Source organism: Bactrocera neohumeralis, chromosome 3, assembly GCF_024586455.1.
Source record: "Bactrocera neohumeralis isolate Rockhampton chromosome 3, APGP_CSIRO_Bneo_wtdbg2-racon-allhic-juicebox.fasta_v2, whole genome shotgun sequence".
NCBI lineage: Eukaryota > Metazoa > Arthropoda > Insecta > Diptera > Tephritidae > Bactrocera > Bactrocera neohumeralis.
The window spans coordinates 69140630-69157101 of record NC_065920.1 but is presented as its reverse complement, the minus strand read 5'-3'; the positions used below and the strand labels follow the sequence as shown (position 1 = coordinate 69157101).

At 34.3% G+C, this 16472-nt stretch overlaps 1 protein-coding gene across 2 annotated transcripts in view; it reads right to left on the bottom strand.

Moving 5' to 3' along the window:
* The window catches only part of LOC126753234 (chaoptin), a 307991-nt gene extending 291725 nt beyond the window's left edge, over window positions 1–16266 (bottom strand). For both annotated transcript variants that reach the window (XM_050464489.1, XM_050464490.1), the window contains exon 1: window positions 15170–16266. The gene's annotated coding sequence lies outside the window, so the exon portion shown is untranslated. The remainder of the gene's footprint in view (window positions 1–15169) is intronic.
* Window positions 16267–16472: the final 206 nt, after the last annotated feature.

The following is a 16472-nucleotide window of genomic DNA, read 5'->3' as shown; positions in this document are numbered from 1 at the left end:
ATACAATGCCGTTAACTGGGTTAGTGCTAGAGCCTGTTGTTTACACCTCGCACGTGTGCTACGCCTTGTTTTTGATTTCTGTTTGCTTCTTCGGCTGTTTCTTAAGGAAAATTATCTTATGTACGCTTAAATACACGGAAGATTGCGCTACTAGGGTCACCATTTGGTATGACTAAGACTTGACGCAATTATATAAATTTTTTTTTGTGATAGTTAGTTAAATAAACTTTTGCTTCAGAGTCAGTATAAGCGAAAGCATAACCACTTTGGTTGATTTTTAAAGCAGTTTTTAGTAAATAAGTGGAGAATGCAGACACAAAACTCAATAAAGTATTTTCAACGTTAAGAATACTCCGCTCTGAAATTTAGAGACATCGAAAAAACTGGCATCTTAGTACCAAATCTTTTGAACATTTTTAAGGTTTCGGCTAGAAAAGCTTTCGATTCAAAAATACTGTATTGTAGTTACTATGACAACCTTTAGTAATAACAAAATGTTATGAGAATGCTGATTTTTTGAAAGCTTTGGTAAAAGTACGCATGCACACTATTTAGATAGCTCATATTTTCAGAATTCTGTACCCTTTAATTACAGTCCTAGTCTTAAGCCTGTCTTGCTTGTTTGTATGCACTTTGAAGAACTATAAAAACTGGTTTTCATAAGAACATTTGAAGGTCACCAGCATATCTAAGCTTAGCATGACAGGCTGGCCAAATTAAAACATTTTTGGTTTACGTTGTACCTCTACATTGAGAAGTGTTTTATATGACTAAATACAAAATTCTCAGTCCTAAACAAAACCGTATTAAATTTAAAAAAATATTAAAACAAAAAAATTCCCAGAAAAGAATTAACACAAAATTAGAATATTTACAAAAAAAAAAAACAAATTACAAATTATTAAAAACAAAACACATTTACAACGTACAAAAATAAAAAAATCGACAATAAATTTAATATAAAACTGAAAAAATGTCTAACTTCACTAAAATAATTCGAGTATAGAAATAAAAAATAGATTTCTGTTCGTAATTTTTCACAGTTTTACCATTCAATAATATGTATGTCTCATAAAAGAAATTTTCAGAATTCGAATATTTTCTGAGTCTTTGATCTGATATTCTTGTTTTTTATTAGCGTAGAGATCCCTTACGCGGTTGTAGCCTGTAAACTCGGCAGTCCGTGCTTCCTTTTCGCTGTTGGCGCCAACTGGAAATTCCAAGTAAAGCCAGTTCCTTCTCCGCCAGGTCTTTCCAACAGAATAGAGGTGTTTCACTTCCTTCCTACCCGAATACTCTGACTAGCTAACTTAGGCTACGAAAAACTTTCCACATAACTTTAAAGACGTTTTCTCTAAAATGCTTTTTTCAAAACGATACACACGACTGCCTGAAATCGTTAGAAAATCTTCATTATAGATATATCTATGCCTAAAACAATACATAACCCCGAATTTTAAGTGCTTTTTAAAAATTTTATTATATTTAAAAAATTCGAAGCCGTCGAATTGGGAGACAGTCGCCATTTCGTGCAAAAACTGTTTTCCAACTTTTCCGTGGAATCAGCTAGTTTCCATATTAGTAATAATTTTTTATGTTTTGAGGTTAAGGGGATGATTGAAAGCGTGACTCTTTTTTAAGCTTTTCACTTGTTTTATTAGATTTTTTCTTCAATACGTGTAAAAATTACCGGAAATTCATGTGTCTACACTAGAAGCTAAGCTGTAGCATTTTTCTGTAGATGGTGACAAAACTTTCTTTTAATTACAAATTTTTGGGATCTTTTGTAATTTAAATTGGATTAAATGAATTTTAAAAATGTTAGAAATCAAACCATTTTTTTATTTTTGAAGCAAAAAAAAAACTAAAACAAGAAAAATCGTAATATACCCTTCACAGGTGCATTTCTTTTAGTAACTAAGTGGTCAGTTTGTATGGTAGCTATATGCTATAGTTAACCGATCTGACTAATTTCTTCGGAGATTACATTGTTGCCTTAGAAAATAATCTATACCAAATTTGGTGAAGATACATTGTCAAATGTGAAAGTTTTCCACACAAGACACTTGTGTTATAGTCGTCCGATGTCGGCCGTTCCGACAAACGAGCAGCTTCTTGAAGAGAAAATGACGTTTGCAAAATTTCAAAATGATATCTTAAAAACTGAGGGACTAGTTCGTATATATACAGACGGACGGACAGACAGACGGACATGGTTAAATCGACTCAGCTCAACATACTGATCATTTATATATACATATACTTTATAGGGTCTCCGACGCTTCTTTCTGGGTGTTACAAACATCGTGACAAACTTAATATACCATGATCTAGGCGATCATCATCGCATAATCAATTTAGAGAACACTTTGAGAGCAGATAATTTCACGTTTTGTCTTGGTCGATTTGCACCAAGATTTTTCCTGAGGAATATGTAAAGCCTAAAGTCTATGCTAACAATCCCGCTTCGATTAAGGCCTTGAAGTAAAACATCACGCCAGTTATCAGTTAAAATGCTCGGACGAGTCATCGAAAATTGGATGGACCATCTGAGACGTAGCTGCGTTTAACATTTGAAAGAGATAATCTACAAAAAATAAACGCCAAAGAATGTTCTTTCAAATGAAAATAAATATTCGCCATTAAATTTGAAGATTCTGAGCTAAACCTTAATATTCTTCTGCGAATGGTAACAATGGCTTTCAATTGCAAAATTTTTCAATTTCTTTGTTGCGATGAAAATTGACAAAAATATTTTTAAATAAAAAATGTAATAATAAAATAAGGCATTTTTAAATATTTTCATCAAAAAATTAAAAAAAAACAGAAAATTTTGATAATAGATGAAGTGGAGTAAAATAATAACTGGATGTTATCAAAATTAAATCGGTGCTAAGCCATGTTTAAACATTTTGGTAAATTTTTTACAGCAGAAAAAAAATAAATTTGATTTTTTAGAAAATAAAATTATCAAAAATTTAAAAAATAAGTTTATCAAAAAATGTTTGACAACATTAAAAATTTTATAAAAATCCGTGGAATAGAAATAAATTTTAAATGGAAGCAAAAAAATATTTCCATTACTATTCATCAACTAAAAGTTAAAAAAATGCTGAAAGGAAATTTGGTTAAGTCTTTTACTAACAGCTTTTTGTTTTTTTTTATTTATTTTTTCTTTTTTTTTAGGCCGTAAAGAGGATTTAAAACGAATTTGCTCCAGCGATCGTTATCCTACGTGAGTCATTCAACCACTAAAACACTGCCGTCTTATACCCTAGATTTTTTCCTTTGCCCCGTGACCGTTTTCACATTACTTGAGGGCAAGGTTGCCAAGAAGGACCCATTTGCTGATCAGTTTCTACTCTCCTTTTGTCCAGGGATACGAACGCTTGTGTAGCCAAAATCAAGATGTTTGGCTCATCTTTCATCATTCGGCTACCTTCAAGAAAATGATAAAATTTTAAAAATCATAAATTCCTTGCTAAAGACCATTGATTCACATTTTGGGACAAAAAAAATACTTGTTTTTGATTTTTAAGAATTTAAGAAATTTTGAACAAACAATTTACCTTAAAATATTTACTTAGGAACAGCCTATTCAAAAAATGTTTTATTTATAATTGCTGAAGAAGGAAACTTTCAGACTTTATCTCAATCACTTTAACAGCAAAAAATGTTCTAACATAGCAACCCTAGTACAAAGGAGTGTCAAAAGGCGCCAACCAAAACAAATGAGCAAACACAAAATCGCACGAAATCTTCCACTACCAATACATATCCTCTGACTACTTCATAACTACTTGCTATCACAAACACACCCACACACACCTGTGCGCTACTCACTTAAGTGGTCTATTGTTTAGCAGCTAAAGCAACAGCAACAACAAAAGCAACAGCAACAACAAAAACATCAGCAACAGAGATAAGACATAAGACGCTGCACTTAAGTGGCGACACGCTTGAGCCTCGCATTGTTTTTGCTTTGCCGCACTTTCTTACACACACACACACACATAGCCAAACACTAGACTATACGCTCGCACAGGGAATATTCAATTTACCTCGCTTTCTTTCGTACTTTGTTGTCATTGTTTTTGGTTTTCACGGCTTTGTTGCCGGCAAAGCGATTGTGTACGCCTTTTTCATGTCTGCCACCTGGCGTTCGCTGTAGCTGCATTCATTGTTGTTTTTGTTGTTGTTACTGCTGTTGAATAGCGGCAACTTGGCACACTTCCGGTATGGAAGCTTCACATTTGCAAATGTCTGCCACGCAAGCGTGTATGTGAGTATGTGTGTGATTGTATTTATGTGCCACTCAGTGCTGCATATAAACACACACTCACACATACATACAAACAAACACTTGATAATATATGAGTTCATTTAAGTAGGCAGTGCAGAGCTGGCTTCACAGCCTTGCGCGCCAACAACAAACAATAGTCTCGGCGGCGCAAAAAGTATGATTTGCGCATAAATTGCCACACAGCACCACCCCTTGCCCTCGCCCTCCCCCACATGATTTTCAACACTGTCTAATATACATTTTAATTGCATCACATTACAAATTACACGAGCTCATGAGTACGTGGCTGGCATTAGCTGAGCGTCGGAGAGGGGAGAGCGCGGAAGATATGCAGATTTCTGTTGTTGTTGCTGTTCTTGTATATGCCGCTGTTTGTATGTCACGGTTGACTGCAGATTCTGTCAGATAAAGTTGAGGCCATGCCGTTGCTCAGTTATATATGTGTTCGGTTAGATGTGCGTGGTTGAGCTCGTGAAGTATGTACGAGGCAAAGGTTGCGAGTTTGCGGAAGCATTTACACAGTGCAATGACTTGCTGTCACAATGCAACTGCTGTTTGTTAGTTTTGATTAGGAAATTTGCAGGAAATTGTAGTTTTGCTGGCAGTTAGTTATTTTTTTTGCGGAATTTTGAAGCGCTTTAGTGGGAAAATAATGGCTGAAGCTTGTAATGCGCTTAAATTTTAAAGCTGTTCTGCGCGCACAGCTCGTCTTAAGGGATCTGAAGGCATAGCGCTGCTTTGATTGATTTGCTAGTATCCCTTAACTACCCGATTTGCCCACGAATAGATTTCTTCGTACAATTGAAATTAATTCTTTCATATATACATATATATATCTTCATTCCTTACTATCGAAATAGATAGTCACTACTCTGAGGGAGGCTGCGCTTCGGAGCTGTAGATCTACTGATACCATTATTACAGCCACCTCCGCTTGTTAGACAATGCATGCTTCGTAAAACTGTATCTGATGAAAAGCTGCCGAGAGTGTTCTCCTCCACCAACCCTCCCAGCAAGCTGTGATCCATCCGTAAAAAAGCTCACCACACCCCTCCTCCTGCGCGTGCTTCACTACCATGCCTCCTTCGAAGGTTGAAATCAGAGGAGAGACAGGTAGGTTTTGGAATGAAATCAAAGTGCGTCAGGCTCGCAGTCATCTAAGTATCCAAATGTACTGAGTGTAAGAACAGCTTTGGCGGTCGTACACTTTGCGAGGGTATTTGCAACAAAAGGAATGTGGTTTGTAAGGCAGCACAAATATTAATGAGAGCACCGATTTTTTTCGAGTTCGCCGAATAAAGATTTCTTAGAATATTATGTTATAGTTACATAGAGCCAAAGAAGTATCTATGGTGAGAGCCCCAACATTTTGCCTTTGTCACCTCTGGAGCAGTATAGAACAATCTTCCTTGCTCTCTCCTCGATATTGGGTTTCCACAAGGGCTTCCTGTATGACAGGAGTCCTAGATTATTAACACTGCCAGCAGGCCGAGGGTGGGACCTCCAATTGATGAAAGTTGCGTCTCCGGTATTTGTGCTTCCTAGTGAATAAAAGCTGTTCAGGTTTGCTAAAATTTAAGGAGAGGTCGTTTTCAGCAGATCAGTTGCTTATGATACCAAGGTAGGGTACCTTCTCTCGTGCACGGTTTTCAGAAATGTGCCCTTACCCTTAAGAGCTACATCGTCCGCATGGAGAATTACCAGGCAGTATTAACCAGAAGCCGGAAAGTTTGGCTTTACTTAAGTATATACGACAACATGTTTCTATGGCATTGTAGGAAGATAAATGTTTCATTGACCGAAAGGCAAAAAGCCATAGAAACTGAGAACCACTTTCTCGTTACCTGAGACCTTGAAAAGTCAAAGTCCGATTTTAGCAATGCTTAGACCTGAAAGCTTTATTCCATTATCTTATTTATTACTTTATAAGTATATATTCTGTGAAATGTAAGGATGGTTGCTTTTTAAACTTGTGATATTAGGGAAATAGGCTTGATTTTAGTCCTATTTCATCTATTTTCACATTGCAATATTAGAATATAAATTGATGATAAGTTTAAAATCATGAAAATGGATGGGATTATGATTGATATGATTTCGCCCAAAGGTGGATTGAGCCAGATCGATCCTGTAAGTCCAATTACAGTTTTTATGTTAATTGCAAAGTTTAGTTATAGTCTCCTGAATGTTTTCGTTTAACGACATTTTGCGACCGATTTTTTATGGCCCAAATTTTTACTAAAGTTATTACTTTTACGTATTGCAGAGAGTCTACAGAATTCAACTTGCCTAACCATTCAGTTCACTTATATAATAGTTTGACACTTGGTGCTACTTGAATCCATATCATATGTATTATAGCTTTAACCTTCAAAAGGAGCATGTATAAATTTGATCAAAAACAACGATTTGGAGCAGTGTTTGGAGATGTTGAAGCGCAATAGACTCGAGTTTCTACGTCCATATGTGACAATGGCTGAAACATGGCTTAATCAGTTTACTCTGAAGTCTAATCGGTTGTCATCCGAGTGGACTGCACACGGTGAACTCACTCAAAAGCGTGGAAAACTACAATGCTCGGCTGGCAAGGTTATGCCGTTTGCATTTTGGGATGCGCATGGAATAATTTTATTGGCTATCTTGAAAAAGAAAGGACAATCAACATCGACTATTATTTTGATAGCTACAGTGGAGCATTTGATGGGGAATTATACCATTTTGTGTGAAGCAACTTTTGGGTCATTGGAGGACAAAATCGGTGAAAAACTGTGACGTTTGATGAACATGAAATTTCTGTTTCACAAATGGAATGCGCCGTGTCACAAGTCAGTGAAAACGATGACAAAAATCCATGACTTGGATTTCGAATTGCTTCCACAGCCACCGTATTCTCCACAGATAATCGCCAGTGACTATTTACTGTTCTCAGGTCGCAAAATATTGCTTACTAGGAAGAAATTTTTTTCAAATGAAGTGGTGATCGTCGAAACGGGGCCTATTTCGAAGCAAAGGACAAATCGTACTGCAAAAATGGTGTCAAAAAGTTTGAGGGTCGCTATAATCAATGTATTACCTTTGAAGGGAACTACTTATTGTTGAATAAAAAAAACGAGTTTTCTCATAAAAATGTGTTTTACTATAGTAGGCCGGGGACTTCTCAAATGACCTGGTATAAAGGCATATAACTCTATGTTTATCTAGTTTAGTTTTAGCTGCTAAAGAGGCCTATAAACCAGTAAGAAATTTTCGCCAACAATGTTTTTTTAGGCTAAGACTTTGGCTATTAGTCAACAAGGTGACAAATTTTTCCGCTTTTTGATTGTAAGGCCTCTAGAAAGCGCAGAGGCAGTAAAGCTAAGGTTTTTAAAAGTGTTTAATTCAAACAGAAATACACATTTTGGAAATGTAGGCTCTGAAAAACTCATCACAAGCTGCGTTATGAAGAACTTTTTTTAATGAGTTGCAATATTTTATGGCATTGTGTTCACTAAGTTGATTGAAGACATAAAAATAATCAGAAACGTACTTAAATGTGGAGGGGCGGATAAGTTTTGGAGAGAAATTTTGTTTTTTACTCAGATCACCAACATTTAAAAATTATTTTGTAGTGACAGGCCTTTGAAAAATATTTACGATATTCGAAAAACATAGATCATATAATTTAAAAAAAAATAAAAAAAAAATAAAGTACAAAAGTCAGTTTCGTAGTTGTTCCGCAGCCAAATCTGAAATTTTAAGAAGCTCTAAATTAATTTCGCAATTCAGAACCTATCTATAGTCCATATCTCTGAATACAAGTTTGAGATTATTGTTTACACTAATTAACTATTTCCAGTATTTGATTCCAACACTAGTGAGTAAATAATGTTTTAGTTATTTAATGATATAATTATTAATTTGGCTATAATATAATTAATACTCGTATAAGCTTTAAATCGGCCCAAGTACCGAGTATTACCAGAAATGCTTTTTACAATTAAATAAAATAGACCGAAATAACGATAACCTAATTTGATGATTTAATAACTGGAAAACCGGATTTTTCAATACGGCAACAAAGTTGCTAAAGAGAGTATTATAGTTTTGTTCACATAATGGTTGTTTGTAAGTCCTAAAACTAAAAGAGTCAGATATAGGGTTATATATACCAAAGTGATCAGGGTGACGAGTAGAGTTGAAATCCGGATGTCTGTCTGTCCGTCCGTCCGTGCAAACTGTAACTTGAGTAAAAATTGAGATATCTTGATGAAACTTGGTACACGTATTTCTTGGCTCCATAAGAAGGTTAAGTTCGAAGATGGGCAAAATCGGCCCACTGCCGCGCCCACAAAATGGCGAAAACCGAAAACTTATAAAGTGTCATAACCAAGCCATAAATAAAGATATTAAAGTGAAATTTGGCACAAAGGATCGCATTAGGGAGGGGCATATTTGGACGTATTTTTTTTGAAAAGTGGGCGTGGCCCCGCCCGCTACTAAGTTTTGTACATATTTCGGAAACTACTATAGCTATGTCAACCAAACTCTATAGAGTCGTTTCCTTCAGGCATTTCCATATACAGTTGTAAAATGGAAGAAATCGGATAATAACCACGCCCACCTCCCATACAAAGGTTATGTTGAAAATCACTAAAAGTGCGTTAACCGACTAACAAAAAACGTCAGAAACCCTAAATTTTACGGAAGAAATGGCAGAAAGAAGCTGCACCCAGGCTTTTTTTAAAAATTGAAAATGGGCGTGGCGTCGCCCACTTATGGACCAAAAACCATATCTCAGGAACTACTCAACCGATTTCAATGAAATTCGGTATATAATATTTTCTTAACACCCTGATGACGTGTACGAAATATGGATGAAATCGGTTCACAACCACGCCTTCTTCCAATATAACGCTATTTTGAATTCCATCTGATGCCTTCTCTGTATAATACGAGTATAAACATTAGGAACCAATGATGATAGCGGAATAAAACTTTACACAAATACGGTATTTGGAAAATATGTAAATGACGTATGATGAAATCTCGATTATCACTTTACCATGCGAGAGTATAAAATGTTCGGTAACACCCGAACTTAGCCCTTCCTTACTTGTTTACATACTATTCAAGTTCTAATGAGGTAAGAAAACTGCGCGAAGAATGAAAATATTGCTGCCGTTCAGGCAAGTGTTGCTGAAGACCGCAATTTGTCGATTCCAAGCCCTTCTCATCTGACCTGCTGGATTTCGAGAAAGTGATTTGGGCTTGAATCCATATAAACTCAATTGACTTTCTCCTCTTACTCAAGAACTAAAGCCATTGGACCACCGTAAATGTCATTAGTTTGCTGATTGTGCTTTGCAAAACTTCAAAACGATAAGGATTTTTTAAAAAAAATTATCTACTTCAGTGAAACTTACTTTCATCTGAGTGGTGTCGTAAATAAACAAAACTGTTCCTTCTGGACAAATAACCTTAAATCCACAGAGTACTCGAAAATTGGGTTCATTGAATTCGTTCCTGCAAAAGAAGTCGTGGCGGTCATTTGAATGATATTATATTCAGAACTTAATTGAATAAATTGTACTTTACATTAAATAAAAAAAATATTTGAAATTCCTTAACAATCAGTATGATTTTGAAAGGAAATCATATCTCTTTTATGCGAAAACCCTACATTAGTTATTCACTAGTATTGAAGTCAAATATTTGGAATTATCTTAGTCCATATTAGTACACATTAACTGAAGAAGAGCGGAGTGAAAGTAAAAATCCTTTTTGTTGTTATAAATCTAAATTTGATATAAAAAAACAAAATGAAAAGACGTAAATCAATTTCCACACGCTTCAGAATACCTAAAATATTAAAACACCCTCCAAGCAAGTCAACTGAAATTACTTCACATATTATTTGTTTAATTTTCCCCACAACACCTTACATCACGTAAACATCGGGTTGCACTCAAGCACTTTAATTACTAGAAACCACTAACAAAGTTAACGAAACACACCTACCGGTAAGTCAAGTCAGCTGCGTAAGTCAAAGTCAGCAGCAACACCCGGAAAAATAACATACTACATACTACACATACTACATACATAGATGTATGCCACAACCAACCGAAACACTTGAAGCGACTACAGCAACACACTCCACACGCAAACACACACTCACACATTGCAATGCCACAAGTTCGCTTAACAACGTTAAGTTTCACCTACAACAATAACAACATGCCAACAGTTGTAAATACAATAACAAAGAAAAAAATAATGTATAAAACTTAGCATAACCACAGGCGTTGTGGCATACTTTAATGAAGATGGTGGCGGTACTGGTGGTGTAGCAGCAGTGAAAGTAAGCAAGCCAAGCCGGCAAGAGTTGTGGAGTATTTATTTAAAAACTTTGGGCACAAAATCTTAGAACAGACACACACACAGATACACATGTAGTGGCAAGCGTGGGAACGCACAACTCACTGTCAGAGCGAGAGTAGTGAAAGTCGTTGGACGCATATAACTGTATGTAAGTGTAGCCGATGTAAGAGTGCGGCAAGTGAACTTATTTTGTATTTTAAAGTTTTTCGGTTTACTGGCGTGAAAACTTTGCCTTCTTTGGAGCATAAAGTTCAAATAACCGCGCGAAAGTATGTACGTCTAAGCAGAAATATGCGCACAAATCGTCTTAGTCGGGGTTAAAAGTGATGAGAGTGGATAAAAGCCGGCAGAAATGTGATGTCGAGAAGTGGAGTGGAAGTACACAAGATGGTAGAGATTAGCAAAATGGATGGGTGGAGGGTTACAAAAGTTTCTTTATTGGAGGATGCGAATTAAAGGCATATTAAGCCGCTATTTCTAGGTTAATAAAACTATAGAAATTGTCTTTATGGCTTACAGGCAACAAAGCAATTCAGAAATGGTTAGAATGTATAAGCCAGATCTGTATTTTAGAGTAAATTTCCAGGTAGTAACTGGTAAAAAAGTAATTAACCACTATGTAAATTTAATTTATCCAAAATATTTTTGAGTTTAATCTCGAGAGAGTTAACAAAAAGGTAGACAATTATCAAAAGATAATTATATTGAAAGATCTGCACGAATATTATGAACTTGTGGAACAAATATTATAACTCACCACATTAAGCAATTCGCTTAAAAATTATGCACCGAAAAACAAGAAGCAAGAATTTAACCAAACAAGTTAAAACCACTTTTAGGGTACAATTTGATTACTAAGTAGTAAAATATTTTTTTGTATAAAATCAAAATCTTTAACATTTTTTTAAAAACAATATGTTTACTACTCTAATATAAGCAATGTTGCCTACATTTCGGCGCCTAAAAAGTAATTTTCAACAAATTTTTCAATCAAACTCAGACCTTTGCATTGCTTCCATCAGCCAACAGCGCTCACTTATGTTTTCTATGCTATCAAATGCAATGTTAGGCAATGTTGCCTACATTTCGGCGCCTGAAAATCGTTTTCGAAATCAGCTAAGTATTAAGAAGTTTTCGGGCAATAGAGTTCTGACCTGAACACTGCTTTGAAATCACTTTTCCCATCAGCTCTCACTTATGTTTTCTATGCTATCAATGGACACTAGAAAATAGGTGTTACTGTTAGTGAGAATATTATCAAAACTAATATTAATGGATGAAAAGGTAGGAGAAGGAGCACATGACCGCAGATAGACACACGTCAAGCCTCGGTATTAAGCTCACGTGAATAAAAGTATACATAAAGAACTGTTTAAAAAATTTCAATATTAAAAAGGGAACTGCTGTCCAACATTTTACCTACATAGCTTCGCTATCTACCTTGGTTTCGAAGAGATGTTTCTAGATGAGTTAAGTATATCCAACATTTATCCGAGTCAAAAAGGGCAAAGTAGCTTTGGGTCTTAAAAAATTTCTTGAACTTATAAGATTCCGTAACTTAATGTGTAATTGATACTCATGAGCTTCGGAAGCAAAATAATGGAGGCGTATTCAGTACGAAGATTTTCTTAGAACAAAATATGTAATATCGGGAAATAATTTTTTGATATGTTAACGAGAGTCATTACATAACGACATCTTGATTTTTGCTTCAGTGTTCCTTAATGCAAGTACTTGAGTGATGCCAAGATATTATAGTGACAATATTAGATACATATTCGATTATCAATAACCGTATTTTAATTATAAATATACATATATTATATGGGCCTATAAAGCCAAAAGGCTTAAGACTGATATGTAGTGTAGTCATGCGCCTAAAAATAAATGATGTGAAGACAAAGTCATTACCGCTACACTTTGGGTAGATTTTTATTTATTTTATTTTTTTTATTTAAGTATGGCCTGTACATAAATTTACACACAGAAAACTAAACTAACTGTCTACTCAGGCCTTCATCCCATAGGGACATTTTATTTTTTCTACATCCACAGAAATTATATTTTTATTATTATTATTATTTATTTCACTGGACTTCATAGGTATCTTTACTTTGATTTGACTATTTGACCTGCGTATCTTATCTTCAAATTTATTATCTTCATATCAGTTTAAATAAGATTAGTGTTTCATGGCATAAAAACGGTCTAGCCACGAGGAAGTACCAATGAATTATAAAAATTACTAATTAAAATAAAATAAATATGAACTAAGGTATTATGACAGGTAAAAATATTACTGGGAGTACAGAACTTGAAAAAAAATTTCAAGCAATTTATCATATTCTCCATTCCTAAATCAAGGTGTACTATATACGCTTTATAGTAGTGTCTGGTGGAGCATAAGGATTCGAAAATTATAGCACCAGTGGCATTATATAAAGTCTATTCGAATGGAATTGAAACTGACTGAGTAACATACTTTATAAAAATTAGTAAAATTCTAGCATTATTTTTAAGGATAATATGACTTCTCTTATTCACTTGAAGATATTTTATAACATTTTAAATTGGAGCAAAATTGCCATGAATATGTCGAATCACTCACAGTGGATACCTAATTCAAAAACACGAAGGAGTTAAAGAAATTTTTTCCAAACAGCCTAAAGGTATACTATAATGTGTATAAGAAGCACTTATTTTATGTTTAAATTAACACTAGATGTTCAAAAAACCCAAGTCTGTTTTTCTGGTCAATTTAATGAAAAAATAATAATTTATATTAGGGAAAATTGAGTAAGATACAAGATAATTTTCTAACGAGTAAGATTAGAGAACCTAATCAGACACTTAGCACATTATCAGAACTATATAATGTGCCGAGATTGTACTAGGCACTATGAGAAAAGTAATGTTACAGGTCGCTGGTTTCAAACGTCAATTAATGTTGTATTTACTTATCTATTTTCCAGAAATACTTTGGAAAAGCTTTTGTTTTGTGGTGACACCATCTAAGAAGCTACATATATTGAATTTAAGTGGAAATTTGTTATATTTCCTGAGTGTTGTTACTTTGGAGCTACTTTAATATTATCATTATTATTGCTATGAATTGCCGAAAGCATACACAAGAGAGATATAATTCGAGAACAAAAAGGTAAAACAAAGTTTGGACTTACCAAATGTATGCTATAATTTGTGAAAATACTTTTTTTTGAAACTATTGTTGGAAACCTCCAAAATCACCAACGATAGAGATAAAATGCGAAATTAAAAATAATAAAAAATTTTCAGATATCCTAAAAGTATATCACGGTTTTTTAAAACATTTTTGTAATAAACTAGCCTTAGAAATCTCCAAAATCCACAGAATAGACATATAATTCGAAAACAAAAAGAGAAACAAAAATAATAGGACATCCTAAATGTTTGCTATAATTTGTCAAAACATTTTCTTCGAAACAATTATTTTCTCTTCCTAAAGTCTAAGGTTGAAGAAGAACCCATTTTTCAATTTTTTTTTTTAATAAAATTATCGACTTCGTACTCCTGAGTAGAAACTGTAAGCCTTAGATAACAATTTGAGGACATCCTAAAGTTATGCTATAATTTGTGAAAACATTTTCTTCCAAACTATCATTAGGAAGTTCCAAAATCACATACAATAGCGATATAAGTCGAAAACAAATAGAGGTAAAAAAATTAGTTTAAGACATCATAAATATATGCTATAATTTGTGAAAATATTTTCTTCGAAACTTTTATATTCACTTCCTAAAGTTCAATGTTGGTGTAGAAAATGCAAAAGACACATTTTTATTAATAACAAATAAGTGAAATCATCGACTTTGTATTTCTGAGTAGAAACTGAGAGCCTTCGCTGGTCATTTGCACAAGTCGCCAGCGTTAGAGATATCATTCGAAAAAAACGAATGAGTAAATATATCTTTTAATGTCTGCCGAAAGGTATGTTATGATTTTTGAAGATATTTTCCTTGAAGTTATCTTTAATGTTTGAAAGTGCTCAAGGTTGATTTTTTTGTTAAAATTATTGAAGGCTAAAATATTCTTATTAAGATTAAGGACTCTACGTATATTAAAACATTTTTGCGTTACACTAGAATACACCTTTTCATATAAATTTTTATGAAATGAAAAGAACTTTTTTAGCAAACAAATTTCTTTTGACAGTCACTAGGAAGCCAATCCTATTTGCGACAGTTATTAATTTGTTAGTTTTTTTAATATTGGAGTATTACGATAAAATAGAATATAACTTTTTCGCTATATTGGAAAAAAATTAAAAACCAATCTTATAAGTATGCAACACGTATTAAAATTCTCCTCAATTTAAAGTTTTTGCAGTATGAGCTTATTATTTTTTTAAAAAAAGAAATTCACTTTACGAAAATATACATTTCTTTTTATTCCATGTTCTTCTCTTATATTTTAGCCCCCAACTTATTCACTTACTAAAGACTTAAAAAATTCAAAAACTTTGCTTACTTCTCTGCCACGCTTAAGCGCCGCACAGCTTCACTGCTTTGCCACAAAATATTTTTGTTTACTCCCACAACTTCCAATTCAATAAACACTAAGCACTTGTTCACACACACAACTTGCACCAAAGTTTATGCCGGCTAACTGGGGCATTATTGCCACGCTAAACTATTCACTTTACTGCTTTGCTGTTGTGGATGAGCGTGTGCTGTTGATGTTTACATCTTCACTTCTTGCGTTATACTTTAGTGCTGCAACATTCATGTGATTGTATGTGATTGCAGCAAAAATCATAAAAACAAGCATTCAATCAATTAAGCAATCAATCAAGCGATTCGGCGATCAGCTGTGATTGCTGGCGAATTTTTCGAGTGAAAAATATTTTTGTTTGGTTTTGGTTTTGTTTTTGTTTATTGAGTAGGTAAATCAATTAATGCTGAAACTTTCAAATGCACTTTTCACTGGTATTGATTGCTACGATTTCTGAGAACCCGAACGTGAGCGCAAATATTTTGGCAAAATTTGGTTTTTGTTGTTGTTTTATAGACATAACTTTTCCGTCATTTGGTTTTTTTGCATTTATTTATTTAAATTTTTCCAAATTTTTTTTTCTTAAATATTTTTCTACTTTCTGCAATTTCACTTTTTACTTTCAGCAACTACTTTCCTTGCACTTTTTACTCTTTGTTACATTTTATTGCTCACTCTATAGAATTTTCAATGAAAAATTTTGTATGCAACTTTTCCAAAGCCCAAAATGTACACCATTCTTGCATTGAGCTCAAAACACATTCCTTTAACATTCTATCCACCAGTAATATGATTAAACACTTTCCATTCTTAGCAAAAAACACTCCGTACCGTTATTACATCAACCGTATACTACAATACTAACTGGCTTTCAATATTTTATCGTATGTTTTTGTCACATCGTCGCACCGACAACCGCTTTGCTGTCATAATACACACACACGAGCTCACACATGGTTTTGCACCGACGACGACGACAACGACGCGTACGCGACCTCCAAACACACCAAAATCGCCACCACCAACGACGTGAGTGCGATAGCAGCAAATAACTTTCGTATACTGAAATTGCCCTACGACAATTGTCGCATTTTATGCGACAAACGTAAATTTCGATGCACTTCGGCTACTGGCGCAATCGTATTTTATTTGCTGCCCTGTGCTGCGCTGTGTTTTTTAGTACAAACGAAGCTCGAAAACGAAGTGGCGTCGAGCCTCCCAGCTTGTGCTCGACGGTGCTTGGGAAAATGCGCATTGTTGGCATAATTCGAAAATTCAA